Here is a 20,346-nt window from a genome sequence, read left to right as displayed (position 1 = left end):
CTATATTGAATGGATAAGCAAGGTCCTGCTGACAGCACAGGCTTCCCAAGTGGCCAAGTGCTAAAGAACCCCCCTGCTATTGCAGCTTAGACATAAGAGACGCAGGAAGATCCCCTGGAGGAGGACATGGCAACCCACTTCAATATCCTTGCCTGGAGAATCCCATGGACAGAGGAACCTGGCAGGCTGCAGTTCAAAAGGTCGTCCAGAGTTGGACACGACTGAAAAGACTTAGCACACATGCCCTGTATAGTACAGAGAATTATATTCGATATCCTGTGCTGAACCATAGTGGGAAAGAATATTTTAACAAGAATGTCTATATATAACTGAATCACTTTGCCGTGTGGCAGAAATTAGCACACTATAAATCAATTATACTTTAATAAAAAATTAAAAATAATTGACTACTCAATTTTTGTAAAAAATTGGACCCTCAGCCTTTCTAAATTCTATTAATTAACTAGCTTACTTATTTACCTAAAAATATCACCTTTATCCACAGCAAAAAATTGAACAGGGCACATAGAAGGTGCTGGGGATGCCCAGATAACTCACCTTTGTCCATGCCTTTGGGATGCTTTCAGTCTACTCAGGAAGACAGATATATGCTTAGACAATAAACAACAGTATGTGGTAGCTTTTGCTAAGTCCCAAGGGCACGGAGCAGGCAGTGCCTTCAGGGAACAATGGGCTGTCTCTCTGCCCTCATCTGAACGCTGTAAACTGAATGCTCTGTTTACCCCCCTTCTCTATGAGGAGGACACTAGAGGGGTTGGTAAAGGGGTCTTAATTTCCTTGAAACCAAATTACCTTTCTGAAGTAGCAAAATCCGTCTTGTTTCTAATGGACTTTGAACAGTTCGCCAGATACCTGGAGAATGTCCTGCTGTTGTTATCTGTTAGGCATGCTTGCCCTTATTCTGAAGAGCTTGTCCCCACTGGAAGGACAGACAGGCAAAGAGGTGCTGGTCACCAAAGGCAATTTTGATCTTGAAAACAAGATTCAGGCTTGCTTATTAGGGCCAACCTAATGTAGGACATAAAATGCTTATTAAATTTCAGCTTATCCACTTTAGATTTAAATGAATGGTCAGTTAAATTTCTGGAGACATCTATTGTGAAGTGCGCTCTCTTAATCTTGTAAACAGGCAGAAAGATATTGTCCTAAGTAATTTAATACAACTTCCTTTCACCTCTAATTTTAATGGCTTATAAAACTGTATCGCATGGTCTAAATCACTATTTCCCATCTCATGAATCTGTACTTGGTGTCCATATTTTGCTATAAGTGTCATTACGATGCCCTCATTGACTCCATATTTGTTGTCAGTTGTGTTTCTCTTTGACAGTAAGATACTAATTCTAAAAATCTTCATACTAATACATTTCTTTTACTGTTATACTGAGGATGTTAAATATTGTCTTTCCTCTTAGATTCTATATCTGCTGCTTTTTCTTTTAGAACCTCATCAATCCTAATTATAATATAGGATATATTTACATCTTCACATATCATATATTTTTGTCTTAATTAACCTAAGAGAAATAAATAAAAATATCTAACACTTAAGGAAGTAAGAACTAACTTTTTAACCCAGTCAGTAATACTGACAAAGACCACTGAGGTCAGTTATTATTATTATTGCATTTAAGGCAAGATAAGTTTTAATGATATGGTTCACTCATTTACTTTAATTAATCTGATAAAAATGATTAGAGTCACCAATCCTTCACACTGCCTCCAAGTAAAGAAAGTTAATTGTTCTCTTAAAGATGTTGGGTACTACTTAAAAGAAACCTTTCATGTTACCCTAAGACCATAATCATTAAGCCTCATGATAACATAAGATGTAGTGGTGTGCATTTATATAAGTTCATATACCATATATAAATTCATCAAAGTTCATACACCAGAAAATTTATTAGGTCAGCTTTTTAAATCATTGCTTTCAAGAATGCCCAGTATCTTTCTATATTTATAAAATTGTTTACGAAAATTAAACTTGTCTTAAAATCTAAGCAAATTTGTTTAAAAATAATTATTGTAAAGATTTATTAGTACTATCAATGTATTTGGCAAAGTTAGGGAAACTCAAAAGATTAAAAAGCAGCTTTGAAAAGATTCTCATATAATTAGGGTACATGCATGCAGAACTTTTGAAATTAGAACTTTGTACTTTTAAATAAAATGACAAGCTAATTGCTTGTTCTTAATAATATATCGTGGTTCGGAACCACTATATCTGTGAAGTTTAGTAAGCATAAATTGAAGAGGTGAATATCTATTTTGACAAGCACCAATTAGCAAAGTCAGTCCAGGAACGACTGCAAAAGAGTACAAGAGAAAAAGAAGGTGGGTAATCCAGGATATTTGTAAATTTATCACTGACATACACATGAAAAACTAACGTTGTGTTTAGTAAGCACATGCATAACTTTTTAAGAGAGGTTTTTTTTTTTTTGACTGAATAAACATAGTATTTTAAAATCACCATATAAGAAAACAAAAGTCATTACAGATTCTGAAAATAAACTGGACAGATTAGGGCGTGTCATGAATGAAAAAGTCAATGATTGCTGGTGAGATTGTGGAAGATTATTTTTCATATTTAGAGTTTTCATTTCATGCAAAGATGGGCACAATAAAGACAGAAATGGCAAGGATCTAACAGAAGCAGAAGAGATTAAGAAGAGGTGGCAAGAGTACACAGAAAAACTATATAAAAAAGGTCTTAGTAATCTGGATAACCATGATGATGTGGTCACACCTAAAATCAGACATCCCGGAGTGTGAAGTCAAGTGGGCAGTAGGAAGCATTCTACAAACGAAGCTAGTAGAGGTAATAGAATTCCAGCTGAGCTATTTCAAATCCTAAAAGATGATGCTGTTAAAGTACTGCACTCAATATGCCAGCAAATTTGGAAAACTCAGCAGTGGCCACTGGACTGTTTTAATTCCAAAGGTCAGTTTTAATTCTAATCCCAAAGAAAGGCAATGCCAAAGAATGTTCAAATTACCATACAATTGTACTCATTTCACTTACTACCAAAATTATGCTCAAAATTCTCCAAACTAGGCTTCAGCAGAACCAAGACCTTCCAGATGAATAATCTGGATTTAGAAAAGGCAGAGGAACCAAAGATCAAATTGCCAATTTTTGCTGGATCATAGGAAAAGCAAGGGAATTCCATAAAAATGTCTACTTCTGCTTCATTGACCAAGGTAAAGCCTTTGACTGAGTGGATCACAGAAAACTGTGGAAGTTTCTTAGAGATTGGAATACCAATCCACTTTAACTGCCTCCTGAGAAATCTGTATGCAGAACAAGAAGCAATAGTTAGAATTGGACATGGAACAATGGTTCAAAAGTGGGAAAGGAGTACATCAAGGCTGTATATTGTCACCCTGCTTATTTAACTAGTATGCAGAGTACCTCATGTGAAATGCTGGGTTGGATGACTCACAAAATGAAATCAAGATTGCTGAGAGAAATATCAACAACCTCAGATATGCAGATGATATCACTTTGATGGCAGAAAGTGAAGAGGAACTAAAAAGTCTCTTGATGAAGGTGAAAGACGAGAGTGAAAAAGCTGGCTTAAAACTCAACATTCAAAAACGAAGATCATGGCGTCCAGTCCCATCACTTCATGGCAAATAGATGGGGAAACAGTGAAAACAGTGTCAGGTTTCACTTTCTTTGGCTCCAAAATCACTACAGTGGGTGACTGCAGCCACGAAATTGAAAGATGCTGCTCTTTGGAAGAAAAGGTATGACAAACACAGACAGTGTATTAAAAAGCAAAGACATCACTTTGCTGACAAAGGTCTGTATATTAAAAGCTACAGTTTTTCCGGTAGTCGTGTATGGATATGGGAGTTGGACTATAAAGAAAGCTGAGCTCCGAAGAATTGATGATTTCAAACTAGAAGCTCCAATACTTTGGCCACCTGATGCAACGAGCTGATTCATTGGAAAAGACCCTGATGCTGGGAAAGATTGAGGGCAAGAGGAGAAAGGAGTAACAAAGGATGAGAAGTTTAGATGGCATCACTGACTCAGTGGAGATGAATTTGAGCAAATTCGGAGATAGCGAAGGACAGGGAGGCCTGGTGTGCTGCAGTTCATGGGGTTGCAAAGAGTAGGACACAACTTAGTGACTAAACTACAACAGCGTGCTATATGGTGGTATGTGATTAAGAAGCCAGACTGCCAGGCAGCAACTTTAAAGCATGTAAGTCTATAGAGTGCTACAGGACTGCAAAGGTATGTCTCCCTGGCCATCATCTCGAGGTGTCCCCTGGGCAGCAACCCCCCAAACTGGGGCCCCAGATGAGCATATGCGCTTCCATCTGGGAGATACCCGCAAGCTACAGTGAGGCAGTGGGAGGGCGCAGAGATGCTTTGACTAGCCTACCTGCCCTGAGAGCACATCTTTATCCCCAGGGCCTTACAGGTGGGCCCTGTCCTTTCGGTCAAAGCTCCAGCAAAGAGGCCACCCAGACCGAGAGCCTCGTGTGGGATTGGGGGGAGCACCTCAGATCACCACCTGTGCACTGCCTCGAGTGGCTACCAACCAAGAACCGTCTCGCAGATTGCCACATTGCCCTGGGACCCAGGCATGCAAGCCTGGCTGCCTATGAGAGCCAGGTGATCAAGAAGTAGCCTCTGGACAGCAGCCGCAAAGACTTGGAGCCAGATGCCTATAAAAGTTCCACTGGGGGAATCCCAGGGACCAGAGGTGGTGGGCAGAGAGCCAAGACAGTGGCCACCAGACCCCTAACTTCCCTCCTCAGAGTGCCAGCAGGCCCCCAAATGCCTGTCAGATCAGATACCTGCCCCCAGGCCAACTCCAAGACCAGCACATTGGCCTCTCTCTCACAAAGTCCAAGCACCCTGTGTCTGCCCTTCACCCTGAGCTTTCAGGCTGGTGCGTCCCAGGACAGGAACCCTTTAAGAGCCCACCTCCCTATAGCCCCGTGGGGCTTGTGGACAGAGCCCTATTGGTTTTCAAAGCTAGATGTCTTGGGAGCCCATCTCTCAGGTGCAGAGCTTAAAAGTGGTGGCTTCCCACTATGAGGTTTAAACCTTTTGTTCCTCAGTGAGAAGCAATCTCTTCCGGTCTATGATTCTTTAGGAGACCGCAGTCTCCCGGAGAGAATCACCGATAACCTGTCACCCAAGTTTCAGCATTTGATTTGTTTGTTCTTTCATGGTTGGTCAATGAATCATAAAGAACAACAGATGCACTTGGGTCATAAGTATGATTCATTTGATGAAAGAGGGAAAAGATAGCATTTGGTCAAAATAAATGTTTTCTCCACAGACACAAAGAAACAATCAGAACAGTTATTATATTCTAAATGTCATAATTTCATAAGGTTTAAAGTAAGGCTGCAACGTCAGTTGGCTGAAAATGGAAAGTCTGGTTTTTTCAAAGCAAACAGTGCACTCACTCTAAATGCAATATATTAGTTAGAGAATGAAAGAAATTGATGAAAATTCTTTTTCTAAAAGGAAACCATTGTAGTGACCGTGCACAAAGAATAGGAGCACTATGCCTTGCAAGTAGAAATGCTAATACATACCAGAAAATAAATAATCTGCTGTTTTAAAATATGATACAATGAAAGAAAAAGAATGTTGAATTAGAAATTATAGGAACTGACTTCTAATTCTGGCTCTGCTACGAGCTAGCTCAGCCAAGGCACTTTCATTTCTAGAGTCAATTCAGTCCTCAGAAATCATGTGTGTGTGCTAAGTGGCTTCAGTTGTGTCCAACTTTGAATGACCCTAGGGACTGGCCTACCAGGCTTGTCTATCCATGGGATTCTCCATGCAAGAAAACTGAAGTGGGTTGCTATGCCCTCCTGCAAGTGATCTTCCCAACCCAAGGGATTGAACCCCCTTCTCTTATGTCTTCTGCATTGGCAGGCAGGTTCTTTACCACCAGCTCCACCTCAGAGATCATAGTAGCTATTATTTACTGAGCCCTTAGTAGATATCAGACATTGTTTGGGGTGTATAATTTCCATTAATCCTCCCCCAAATCTCAAGAGAGAAGTTCTGATGCTGTTGCTGTTTTATAGATGAAAAAGCTAAGGCACAGAAAAGCTAAGTAACTTGTGTGTTCATGAAGCAATAGTTGATCGCAGTTACTTTCTACCATGCTGCCTGCTACAGCCTGGTTTTGATCTGTTGATTCCCAGCTCAGAGATTTGGATCACAAATCCTGGGGAGTTAACATTCTCCTCACCAAGCATTGGGAAGACCCCCAGGAGAAGGGAACAGCTACGCACTCCAGGATTCTTGCCTGGAAAATTTCACGGAGAGAGGAGCTTGGCAGGCTACAGTCCATGGGGTCGCAAAGAGTCAGCCACAACTAAGCGCCTTACACATGCCAGGCATTTGTTTTTTGTTGCTCAGTCACTCAGTCGTGTCCGACTCTTTGTGACCCCATGGACTGTGGCACACCAGGCTCCCCTGTCCTTCACTATCTCTCAGAGTTTGCTCAAATTCATGTCCATTGAGTTGGTGATATCATCTAACCATCTCATCCTCTGCCGCCCTCTTCTCTTGCCTTTAATATTCCCTAGCATCAGGGTCTTTTCCAATGAGTCGGCTCCAGGCATTGGAGCTCCCCTCCAGTCTGATCCTAGCCTATTTCCTCACCTTATTTCTCACTCCCCTTCTGCCCCAACCCTCCCTTCAGTCAAAAAGCTCTTCCCACCTGGCTTGGGAAGAGTCACCTGCATTCCCCCTTCACACCTTTGAGCTCTGGGACCTCCCCACCTGTAAGGCACTCTCCAGTCTTCTCTCCTCATTCACTTCCTCCTATCGTTGAAGTCCCACCGCTTCAGGAAATGAGCACAGCAGGAAGAGCATGGGAGGGAGTTAGGAGAATGCGATCCATCCTGCCTTTGACACAGAATCTGTGTGGGAACTAGGAAATGTCATCTACTCTCCGTTGGCTCCAATTTCTTGATCAACTGAGTTGTCAGACTCCTGAAATTTGCAAATGTATCAACTACTATTCCTTTAAGCAGTAACCCCACCCCCTTCTAATTCATTCTTTTTTTAAAAAAGATTGTATATTTATATTCTGTATTTTTTATTGTGGCAAAATATATGTAACATAAAATTTGCCATTTTTACAGTTTTTAGATGTACAATTCAATGCCAACATTGGATTTTTTAAATTGAAATATGCTTAATTTATGATATTGTGTTAGTCTCATGTACACAGCAAAGTGATTCAGGTTTTTTTCAGGTTATATTCCACTATAGGTTACCATAATGGAATGTTGAATATAGTTCTGTTGTTGAATGTAATTCAGATGTTGAATATAATTCTGTGCTACACAGTAGTTCCTTGTTGTTTCCATTTTATACCTAGCTTGTATTTCTAATTCACTTTTTAAATCACCAATTCCAAACCCAACAAACACAGAGTTGCCCTGCTTGAAACTGAGGCAGGTGACTTGAAGCCAACTTTCCTTCCTCTCCACAGTTCTTGAGACAACAGAGGAGTCTGAGACAGGAGACACCAGACTGACTTCAGTCATTCATGCACATCCTTCCCTATTTTTTTTTATCATATATAGTATAATTTGTGTTCTATCATGTACTTGCATGTTCTTTAAATCAACCCAGCATTTTTTTTCTTAAATAAGTTTATTTTAAAGGGAAACTTTTTAACATTATTGCAAATAGAAAACCATTATCACCTTCTGTAAATAGAAGGTAACATACATAAACATCATATATTATATATATGATATATTATATATATATTATATATAATATATATATAATATATATAATATATATTATATATTATATATACACACACATATATATACATATGTACATGTATATATATGTATATATATACACACACATATATATCCATATATATCATATATATACATATATATCATATAATCATATGATTGTATATATAGCATATATATATGATATATATATGATATATATGATCTATAATATATATATTTATAAATTTATATAAATATATATATTTATAAATATATAATATATATATAATATTTATTGTATATATATACTTACATATATATTAATACTTAGTATATATATACATATATAATATATTATATATATATTATTATATATAATATATAAATTATATTAATATATAAATATATATTATATATTAATATATACAATATATGTTAATATATAATTATAAATATATATATAATTATATATAATAATATATAATATATTACAATATATTATATATTATATAATATTATATAATATAATTTATAAATTTATATAATATATATAATATTTATTGTATATATATACTTACATATATATTAATACTCAGTATATATATATATACACATATATATATACACATATATATATACACACACACCCCCCATACAGACATACACAGAGACTCATATACATACTTTGAAAGCAAACCAACATTATTACATTAGCTTCTGCCAACATCCACCCACCAAAGCCTGCAGCCCACTTTCTGTTTGTGTTAGCAGCTTGTAGCCCCCATACCTGGGGTTATCCCACTGAGGCTGAGGGCCGGGGCTATTTATACACCAAGTCCTGCCAGTTGCTGGCTGTGGGCTGGTGCGGCTTCTGGGTGGTATGTATTCCCTGGCACACCTGACTTCCTTCAGTTATGAAAAAAGCTCCCAGGCAAAGAGATGCAGAGACTGGCTGCTGGAGGTCTGCTAGAGCTTGAGGAAGTGGTGAGTCCGGGGAGGTAGGAGGAACCCGGTCCCCACAGCATCTCCGGCAGGGCCACCTCCCCCTCAGTACAATGGAGAAGAGCTGCCTTCCATGATGGTTCAGGCCTCTGCAGATGTTCAAGGACCGCCATCGTCACGATGTGGTTCTCATCCATAAAGCACTGAAAACCCTTTGCTTTCATTCCTGACTCCTTTTTTCTAATAAAATATCTGTTCCTGGTGTGGGGATATTTATACCACAAGATAATAGTTTTCCTGAAAAAGCAGTGTTCTTCTCCAGGTAATGTACTGAAAAACAGTCATCACTGTACTTTGGAATGTGAGAAAGTCATGGGACCACTAATTCAGCTTAAGTACATGAATGATTTCTCTTTGAATGTCTGCCTCATTCAGCCATGAAATCCTAGACAACTCCCAGAAAGCTGTGGCCCAGAACACTTCAATCCCACTCAGAAAACTATTTATAAGGACGTCCCATGTGCAATAGTCTTTAACAGTTTTTCCCCCTTCTCGAATGTTCTCTAGCATAGATGGCATTTATGCAATTCAGAGAAAGGCGTCTCAACAGGATTAGTCAGCAGCCAGTCCTCTGACGCAGCTTCTGTGATCTAGTTAAAAATAGGAAAAGAGGATGTTTTGCATAAGTCATCACCATTGTGCAGTATGGGAGAACTGACCACTTTTTTTTTTTTTTTTTGGTTTCCACATCCTGTTACTTTATCTAAAAATAGATGGAAAGTCTGTCCCTCAATCTTTGGACAAGACCTTAGCTTCTGTGACCCAGGTTCTCTGGTCCTTCTCATGCTTGGGTTCCTTCATAGGCTTCCCTTCACCCCTGCCATTAACGATCCCAGCTCTGGCCTCGAGCTTGGGCTCGGGCTCAAGGCCCCTGCCTTTCCTCCCCTCCCAGGGCTTGCAGACCCCACGGCGGGCAGGGCCCAGGTAGAGAATATGTAGGGAAGCCGACCAGGTGGAGGGGTACACCAGTGTGTGCCCACCTCATCCAAACCGAGGGCAGCTCTTCCTTCTTCCTCCCAGGCCAGCTGACCTGCCCAGATCTGCCAGACACACAGAGCTTTAGGGAAGCTCACTTTTATTTTAAAGCCTTTAAAAACTTTTAAATTAATTTTTATTGCAGTATAGTTGCTTTACAATGTTGTGTTCAGTTCTTCTACTGTTCAGTAAAGTGAATCAACTATACATATACATACATTCCCTCTGTTTAGGATTTCTTTCCCATTTAGGGAATTACCCCTTGTATGGTATGTACAGTATGCAGAACCAACTCTTTTAAAGATATCTCTTACTGGGTCATAGCTTAAGTACACATTTAGTATAAACTTTACATTATCCTCTGATGTATTCTACTGCTAAATTCAGATATGAAGAGGTTAGGAGAAACAAGAATTGAAATTTTTTTTCTTTTTTTTATTGAAGTATAGCTGATTTATAATGCTGTGTTAATTTTGGGCATAAAGCAAAGTGATTCATATATATTCTTTTCCCATGTCAGTTATTACAAAATATTGAGTTCCTTCTTCCATACAGTAGGTCCTTCAGAATTGAATTTTTGATGTACAGCCAGAGGAAAGTTGTTCTATGGAACTTGGAATTGTATCTTAGCCACAATAAATGGTCTGCTACATAGAGGCTCATTGAGAGTTGAGGAAAAGCTCTAGATGAAAGATCCCAGCAATCCACTGAGCTGAGGGACCTTATACGCGAGAGACACCAAGTGTAGCAATCCACCTGGTGTCCTATGGGAAGGCAAGGAGTGGTGAAAGGCCCCAAGTGAGGAATAGGATGAGCTGTTGGACCAAGGACAAGCCCACCCACACTGGCTACATGTGGCAGGTGTATAGCAGACAGCTCTCCTTGCAGATGTAAAAATCCACCTTGGAAAAGAAAAGATCATGTAATCCCAAACCACCATTAGTTGGCCTCCTCTGAGAGGTTCTTAATACAGGTGACAGCTGAGAAAGAGACTGAGGTCGTGACACAGGCTGCAAGGGGAACAAGATGGATACTAAGACCAGATCGGCTAGATCCATCGTCATTAAAGTGATGGAACCATGTCGGGAGCCTTAAGACACAAATGGACCAGTCTAATAAAAATGACACAATAAAATGAAATTAAATGTGCACTGTGAGTGGATAAGAATCTGCCTGCCAGTGCAGGGGACATGGGTTCAATCCCTGGTCCGGGAAGGTTCCACATGCTGGGGTGGGGGTGGGGAGGGAACTAAGCCCCTGAGCCTCAGCTCTTGAAGCCCACGCACCTAGAACCCATGCTCCACAATGAGAGAAGCCAAGGCAACAGGAAGCTGGAACACCGCAACTAGAGTAGCCCCCTTGTTTGCTGCAGCTAGAGAAGGCCTGCACACAGCAACAAAGACCCAGGGTGGCCAAAAATAAATAGAAGAGGTGGTCTTACACTCAAAAAATATATACATAAATTTTTTTAAAAATGGACCTTCTCTTGTACAAAAGGAAAAAAACATGTGCACTGTGACTCTTGTACCTCCTTTTTCTTGGAACGGTGTTCAGATTTTTCATTTGTGCCAAGGGTGAGGTCGCTGCGGTCTGATCATGGCAGTGACCAGCAGGAGGTAGAGTCTGCCGAGGTAGGTGAGGGTTTGAGAGCCATATGTTACTTCAGGAGCCAAATGCTTTTCCTGGAGACTCTTCCCAGGGCTTTACAATACACATGGAGAAAAAAAGTTTTGAAAGGAATCAATGAAAATGGCTGGCTGACAAGGGAACTTGTTTCTTGGCGAGGAAGTTGTTGAGAAAATTTTTATTTCTAGTTGGAAAAAAAGAAATCATGCCATAATGTGTTTAAACGCAATTTTTAAAGTTAATTTTCTGAGAAGACAATGTTCCCTTAATGTAAGACATTCTATATCAGGACAGGATGTAAACACGCTGGGAACTGCCACGGTTAGACATCTGAGAAAGATACAGCAATGCTTGGTAATGAGAGGCAGGGTGAGTGTGGCATAATGAAGGAGCAAGTTGCCATGGAAACAAGCCACTAAGTGGAATGTGGCCATCTCGAGCGCACACCCATCTCGAGCGCACACACCGCGTGAAGGGAAGGGAAGGAGACAGGCTAGATGGTCGGGAGTTCTCAGGAGGGATCACGAGGGTGGTTCCACATGAACTATGTGGCACTAGAAAGAAAGCCAGAGGCTGTCCAAAGCCACCAGAGAGGGGAATAAAATTCACGGCTTGTTGGGTGTTTTGAACTTGGCTTTATTCATTTGCCTTTCATTCATCCGTTGGTTCATGCCAACAGATATTGATCAGGTACCTTCTGAAGGCCAGGCACTACGCTAGGCGGGTAAGGCTACAGAGAGGAAGGCGACGTGGTCCCAGGTCACGAGGAGCCTGCGGTCTCTAGCTCTTCTCTGGATGAACAAGACCTCAACACTGTCCTCAGGTCCTGCTCCTGGGAATCCAGCCTCTCTGTGCCCGGCAACTCTGGTCCTAATCCAGGATGTCTGCCAAGCTTCCTTCCTGACCCAGTAGCATCCTTGCCACCTTGCCTAGGATTCCAGCTCCTTCTGACCTGATCTTGGCTTCCAACTCCATCCGTGCTTCAGATCTTTGTACTTCCTGGCAGCCTTTTGGGCTCAGATATCCACGTGCTTGTCCTAACCTCCTCCCTCCCATGGCCTCCTGTTGAGCTTTCTCAGAACTTTCCTGCAGCGTCCAATTCATTTCACTGTCCTGGTCCTCCCAGCTCCGTGAATCTTTTCCATGAGTTCTCGAATGCTATTCTAGCCTCCACTTGGCATGCCTCTTTTGGGATCTGGGTTTTACATGTGGCACTCAATAGGGATGGTACAATGATTCATAGTAAATGCTCACATTATAAGCTCTTTCCTAACCCCAATTTCTCCGTGTATCAGTGAACTATACCTCCCGCTTCCTCCAGTGGGACCCAGCAACACCTCCTCCTTCTCTGTGCCCTGTTAAACTTGTTCAGTTCTCAGTTATTTTCTCCCTTTCTTAGCACCCTCCCCTCAAAAGTGCCCTTCTGTTATTACAGTGATCTCACCAGTTTATTTTTAAGTCTCCCATGGCCTTTACAATCTCTCTCTCTTTTTTTTTTTTTAACTACAAACCAACTTTCAGAACTGGTTTGTAGCTCAGATGGTAAAGAATATGCCTGTAATGCAGGAGATCAAGTTCAATCCCTGGTTGGGAAGATCCTCTGGAGAAGAAAAAGGTAACCCACTCCAGTATTCTTGCCTAGAGAATCCCTATGGACAGAGGAGCCTGGCCAGATACAGTCCATGGGGTCACAAAGAATCGGACATGACCAAGCAACTAACACTTTCACTTTTCAACTTTTAGAATAACTGATGTTTTGGTCCTGAAATTGAGTTTATAATCATATTATATTCATTACATTCATACTGTTTTATTGTCCACAAGCTTCACTCAGTTTAACACAATAAAGTAAGCAGGGCAGATGTTGCCATTTCCACTTTATGGATCAAGAAATTGAGATTCAAAGAGACTTGCCCCAGACCACACACTGTGATGAAAGCTGTCCTTTCACCCAAACCCCGGGCTCCTTGTCCATGTCATGTGTCCTCTGGTGCATGAGACACAACTTCTGGGGCTCTGAGTCTTTGCCTTCACCACCCCCCGCCACAAATTATTCTAAGAATCTTTCCCTCTTAGTGTTAAACCACCGTCCTCCAATGAATTTTAATAAAGAGAAATACCTTCAATATTTCCTCTTTAATTAGATCCATGGCATAAAGGTAGATTCCAGGATTCAGAAACCTTCATTTTTCTGTTGTTGCTTATAAGGTGGAGGAGGAGGAGAAAAGGGAGGAGGAGAAGAAAAAAACCACACACACACAACAAGAAAATCCTTTTTTTTGCACAAGTCCTTCAAAATCCCAGCACTACTGGCATAGTATCCACTCCTAAGAATCTTAGTAATTTTTTGACTCCTCTCCCCATAACATTTTCATTATAAGCTCCCTGAGGGCTGTGTCTACATCTCCTTAATGTCCTGTAAACCTCTCTCCCTCTCAGCAGACCTACACCCAGTAAATATTGATTTGAGGGGGTGCAGTGTGTTCTTTCAGAAAAGAGAAAGCAAGCGGTCTTGTTACTAAAATTCCCCAGATGAGAGAATGCTTTATGGCAAGTTGACGGCGAGTTGGCCATAAGGTGTGAAGCAACTCAGAGAATTGTATACCATTTAAGAAAAGAACATAGGCCCTGAGAGAAGGGGGAGTGGAGAATAAATAATCCCCAAATGTTTGTCTGCAAAGTGAGTCTGTGCGTGGAGCTTGGCCAGCTCCCAGTGTGCCGATGGGAGGAAATGCCCCTGGAGGGGTCGGGTGGGCACTCTCTCGGCCCTGTGGACGCTGTACCTGGTCAAGAGGGTGAGCTGACCATCAGAGTCTCACTGGGTGATGAACAGGATGGGCACAAACACGAGGTGTGGGGGCGTCCCAGTGATGGTCTAGACATCTACCAGTGATGCTGAAAACTCTTCGTCTGTGAACCTGTACCTAAGCAAATCTTAGAAAGTAATGGTGTTATTGTTGGCCAGGCCAAGGGGAACACGGCGGTCTCATGCCTCAACACCTGTGTGCCCCAACCCGGAAGGATCTGGTGTGGAGTTTTATAGCAATGGTTCAAGGGTGGAGATGCTAACAAGGATCAGGCTATGTGCAGGGCCTACGCTCCTTTAATCTGGCTTGGGTGGTCACCTCCCTTGTCTCTGCATCCCCTCCCTTCCCTGATTAGCAACAGTTCCAATCTGCCCTTTGCAACTCAGGGAAGATCATGGGGGCTGGAATCTAGTCCCTATAAAGAAGAAATGGGGAGCACAGAAGGGCTTCTATGCCCAGGAGCCCTAGAGGGTCCTGCTTGGTTTCAATAAGGGCCTAATAAATATTACATTAATGACCAATTGAAAAAAAAAATGACCAATCGAGCATGTTTATAGAAATAATTAAAGAAAATGCTGAAGGTTCTGTGTTCTTGTGGAGACTACATCCTAATCTAAGGTGGAGAGCAATGCTTGAAAAAGCCCTGTTAATGCTTCCTAACTCCAACAGCTTGTTATGGAAACCTCCGTTGGCCCATAGAGCCACAGTGGCCTGTCCCCAGTGAACCTCTATGGCTGATGGCCCTGGATGAGCTGACCTGTAATCTTCCCATACTGTTTCTTTTCCTCGAACACACTTCTTTTTCTCCTCTGCCAAGTGTGACTGTCTTCATCAACAGGATTTAAAATCCTCTTCTTTCAGCAAGTCTTTCCAAACTCAGACATTTTCCTTTAAATCGTCTCAGCACAGTACTTTAATTTTCATTCACCAAGCCCATTGTGAAGGTCTGCCTTGTGGAAATCATTGTACTGGTGTTGTTTGAGGCATGAGCTGCTAAGAAGCCATCCCTGCCCTTGAAGAACTTAAAATTACAATGCAGTTGCAAATACTTTGAACAATAAACATAACATAGCTATTTTATCATGCTAGATTATTGTATAGGTTAAATTAAAAAGTGGGCAAATATATTTCACAACTGGTCATTTTTAATTTTACAAACTTCCCTGACACCCTATGGATAGCTCCTGAGATAAATGCCTTCCTGAATCCTGAACACAAATAATGATTTGCTCTACTGTTCATCTTCATTTGTGAATTATTTCTCTTTTCTTCCTCCATCACCATCATCTTCTTTGTCTTCTTTTCCCGAGATGAATTCATTGAGCACTTCTTTGTGCTACTCACTGTACATTTGAGGGACAGCGGCAGCCCAAACTGAGGGATTTGGGGGGACTTCCCTGGTGGTCCAGTAGCTAGGACTCTGAGTTCCCAATGCAGGGGGCCCAGGTTGGATCCCTGGTCAGTGAACTAGACCCACATGCTACAACTGAAGATCACACAAGCTGCAGCTAAGACAGACTCAGCCAAATAAGTAAATATTTTAAAACAACAAACAAAAACCTGAGGGGTTTGGTTTTGTGTTCTATAAGCAGTAGGTGTTTAATAGTAAATGATAGACCCACTGCCTTTTTCTTTATTTTAATTTGTCCACAGATACTGTCCAAAAAGAAGGAAAGGGGAAAAGTGGGCTTGATACAAAGAAATCTAATTAATCTATTTGTGCTTTCAGGGGGTTCAACAGCAGATACATGAGAAACAAGGCAAATAAAAAAGTAAAAACAGGTGTGGGGAAGGGGCAATGAGGACAAAAGTCAGCTTCTGTATCATCTCAATTAGTCCCTTCAAAAGCTCCCCAAATGAGGAATTATTATTAGCTGTTCCCACTTTACCAATGGGGAAACGGACTCAGGAAGGTCAAGTGTCTAGATCATCTGGTTCAAATCCAGCTCTGTGACTTTAGAGCCTGTATCAGGCCCACAGTCTCTCCCCCACAGGATGCTGCCTCCTCTGCGGTGGACAGGCAGAGGGGAAGAGAAAACGCTGAGAGAAGAGGGCCCCGGGTGGAGCCGCAGATGCCGACCCTGGGATCCGCTGGACCTACAGGCGTCGCTTGAGAGCCGGGCTCTGCTCATCCTCCATGTTTCCTCTTGTAGCTTACTGTGCTCAGCTGGTCCAGGCCTCGGGGCCGCAAGCCCACTGACCTCAGAGTTCTCTCCGGGTCTGTGCTGGTTCCTCACCCTGTGCCTGTTCACTCCGCCCTTCCAGTCTTGGCTTCCAGGCTCCTCCAGCTGCCAAAGATCTGGCATATCCTGAGCCTGGTGAGCTTCCCCACAGAAAGGGAACAGTCAAGACTTTGGCAGTCTCTGGGAAGTGTGCTGTTTATTAATTCATCATGTCCCTATTAGCAGTAGTCCTAGCTAGCCTGTGCTGACCACACAGTATGGGCTTTGTGACCCTCACAGCATCCATGTGCATTAGGAAGATGCTATTATTCTCATCTTATAAATGAAGGAACTGACGCTTAGTAAAATCAATTAAACTGCATGATGAAAAGGAGCTCGACCACATTAGCACTCAAGAAAATGCAAATTAAATCTCCAATAAGATAACTTTGACAGGATAAGATAACTTTGTTGATTGGCAAAGCTGGTAAGTTGGACAATATCTAACATTGGTGAGAATCTGGAGGAGCAGAAACCCTTAGCCTGTTATGGAGGGCATAAGTTTCCATATTGAAGAAGAATTTGCCAGTATCTAACTAACAGTCTTGCTCAAGGCATTCACCTTAGAGAAATGTCCAGTGAACACAAGGAAACTGGTACAAAAATGCTTATAGCAGTGTTGTTTGTGATAATGGAAACAACCTAAATGTCTATCAATAGGAATGTGGGTAAGTAGACTGGGGTGTGGTTATACTAGGAAATACTGGACAGCAATAAAATGGATAATAACTAGCGCTAGACTTTTCAGAACAAATAACTTCCAAATATGTGAACCAAACAATACATACTTTAAAAAAAAGGCCAGAAAAAACCTATACATCCTATATAATGCTTTTTAAAAATTTTTGGCTGATGTGTGATCTTATTCCCCAATCAGGAATTGAACTCACACCGTCTACATTGGCAGCACAGAGTCTTTACCACTGGACCACCAGGGAAGTCCCTATAATGCTTTAATGAAATTTAACTACATACAAAACAATGCTTAGAGATATGTACATATATAGAAAAGATATAAAAGTTGTCAGTTCAGTTCAGTTCAGTCGCTCAGTCATGTCCAACTCTTTGCGACCCCATGAATCGCAGCACACCAGGCCTCCCTGTCCATCACCAACTCCCGGAGTTTACTCAAACTCATGTCCACTGAGTCGGTGATGCCATCCAGCCATCTCATCCTCTGTCGTCCCCTTCTCCTCCTGCCCCCAATCCCTCCCAGCATCAGGGTCTTTTCCAATGAGTCAAGTCTTCGCATGAGGTGGCCAAAGCACTGGAGTTTCAGCTTCAGCATCAGTCCTTCCAATGAACACCCAGGACTGATCTTTAAAAGTTGTACATGGGGCTAAAACACCAGATTCAGGACACTGGTCACCTTCGGGGAGGAAGGGGAAATGAATAGAGAGGCACACAGGGCTCTTTAGCTGTAAACTTTTCTATTTTAAACAGGATAGTAGGTAAATAAATGTGATTATGTCTTTTTTTTTTTGCTTTTGTATGTTTTGATATATTCATATTGCATCTTAATTTTAAAAACTGCTTAAGTCCTCAAACTAGGAGACAGAAGTTTAGATCCCATACTTTTGTGCCCCAGTATATCACGCTGCTTATCAGAGGAAGTAGTGAATATTAAAAAAAAAAAAAGCTACTAATTCCATCTAGTCTTTGGACAAGACTTGAGAATGTAATCGTTTAGTGACTAAGGGACCCTTATTTTGTATACCAGAAGCAATCCTGAAAAACATGGTGTTATGTTTTCCCATTGCCTTACGTAATTATTTAGAACTATGTTTCTACAAACATTTTCATGACAAAACCTAATGAGAGCAACAAAGAGATCCTGACATTCATTTCAAATGATTTTGTTGATACAGATCCTATGATTATTTCATTCTCCCAAAGAAATCCATCAAATACTAGTAATGAATCAGTATTCTTCATTTAAAGCCCTCCCTGGTCCCTCAGGTGGTAAAGAACCTGCCTGCCATTGCAGGAGATGCAAGAGACTCGGGTTCGATCCCTGGGTCGGGAAGATGCCCTGGAGGAGGAAACAAAACCCACTCCAGTATCCTTGCCTGGGAAATCACACGGACAGAGGAGCTTGGAGGGCTACAGTCCACGGGGTCACAAAGAGTCAGACATGACAACAGCTAACTCAACTACCACCAACACACTAAAATACTACACAAAATTTATCCTTATTTTGTCAAAAGTTCACACTAACTTCATCAGCATCAATTTAGGAACTTAGCAGGAACTCTTTCATGTCTTCCAATCATGATCCATCAAATGCCCAACAGTTGACACTCTAGTAGATGCTGGGGAAGTAACAGTGGACCAGACAGTCCTTCCCTGAACAAGTTTTCAGCTTCCTGGAAGAGGCTAACAAGTAAAACAGGTAACTATGGTACTATGGGATCAGGTACATGGTGGCGCTGAAATGGAGAGTCAGAAAGTGGACCTAACCCTACCACATTGGGACTGGGGAAGCCTGGGTGATATTTAAGCTGAATTCTAAAGGATGAGCAAAAACTGGCTTCTAGATGAGAAAGTAACAATACTTTCTTTTCAGAGAATTTGGTCATCATATTGTTCAGTTTTTTATTGTCAACCAACGTGGAGAAGAAAAGTAGGAAGATATTTTAAGGTATCTCTTACTCGAGGAAAAAAGCCCTGTGATTCTTCTGTAGATGTATTGTTGCTGTTCAGTCAGTAAGTCGTGTCCAACTATTTGCAACCCATGGACTGCAGCGTGCCAGGTTCCTCTATCCTCCACTCTCTCTCAAAGCTTGCTCAAATTCATGTCCACTGAGTCAGTGATGCTATCTAACCATCTCATCCTCTGCCATCCCCCTTCTTCTTTTGCCTTCAATCTTTCCCGGCATCAGGATCTTTTCCAGTGAGTAGATTCTTCTCATCAGGTGGCCAAAGTACTGGAGCCTCAGCTTCAGCATCAGTCCTTCCAATGAATGTTCAGGGTTGATTTCCTTTAGGATTGACTGGTTTGATCTCCTTGCTGTCCAGGGGACTCTCAAGAGTCTTCTCCAGCACCACAGATCAGAAATATCTGTTCTTACCGGTTTGGCCAAAAAGTTCGTTCAGCTTTGCCTGTAAGATTTTACTAGCAAACCTGAACGAACTTTTTGGCCAACCCAATAGTTCATCATCCTTTTTGCTGTGTATTCAAGATAAATTACAGTTTGAGTAAACTGGATTCCCCACTTCATGGATCACAGCCTGCTGTGGCGAAGGGCCTTGTATACCTCAATGAGGCTATGAGCCATGCCAAGCAGGGCCACCCAAGACTGAACAGGTCATAGTGAAGAGTTCTGACAAAACGTGGTCCACTGGAGAAGGAAATGGCAACCCACTCTAGTATTCTTGCCTGGAGAACTCCATGGACAGTATGAAAGGCAAAAAGATATGATGCTGGAAGATGAGCCCCCCAGGTAGGAAGGTGTCCAATACGCTACTGTGGAAGAGCAGAGAATGATTCCTAATTTCAAGACAGGCTTCAGCAGTATGTGAACCAAGAATCTGCAAATGTCCAAGCTGGGTTTTGAAGAGGCAGAGGAGTCAGAGATCAACTGCTAATGTTTGTTGGATCATGAAGAAAGCAAGGGAATTCCAGAAAAACATCTACTTCTGCTTCACTGATTACGCTAAAGCCTTTGACTCTGTGGATCACAACAAACTGGAAAATTCTTAAAGAGCTGGGAGTATCAGACTCCTGAGAAGTACTGGGAGTACCTGTCTCCTGAGAAACCTGTATTTGGGTCAAAAAGAAACAGAACCTTACATGGAACAACTGATTGGTTAAAAATTGGGAAAGGAGTCCATCAAGGCTGCATATTTAACTTACGCACAGAGTACATCATGCAAAATGTGGGGCTGGATGAATCCCATGCTGAAATCAAGACTGGTGAGAAAACTATCAACAA

The 20,346-nt window shown here is 41.6% G+C and overlaps 1 protein-coding gene across 2 annotated transcripts in view; it reads right to left on the bottom strand.

Annotated features, from left to right (window-relative positions):
* The window catches only part of DPYS (dihydropyrimidinase), a 122,389-nt gene that overhangs the window by 4,027 nt on the left and 98,016 nt on the right, over positions 1 to 20,346 (bottom strand). The window contains exon 10 of one of the 2 annotated variants that reach the window (XM_043880046.1): positions 8,430 to 9,371. The exons of the other annotated variant lie outside the window; for it this stretch is intronic. The gene's annotated coding sequence lies outside the window, so the exon portion shown is untranslated. Of the gene's footprint in view, positions 1 to 8,429; positions 9,372 to 20,346 lie in introns of those variants that run through there. 2 annotated transcript variants of the gene reach the window in all.

The sequence above is a fragment of the Cervus elaphus genome, chromosome 21 (genome assembly GCF_910594005.1).
Source record: "Cervus elaphus chromosome 21, mCerEla1.1, whole genome shotgun sequence".
Taxonomy (NCBI): domain Eukaryota; kingdom Metazoa; phylum Chordata; class Mammalia; order Artiodactyla; family Cervidae; genus Cervus; species Cervus elaphus.
The sequence above is the reverse complement of the archived record's forward strand: the minus strand, read 5'-3'. Positions and strand labels throughout refer to the sequence as shown.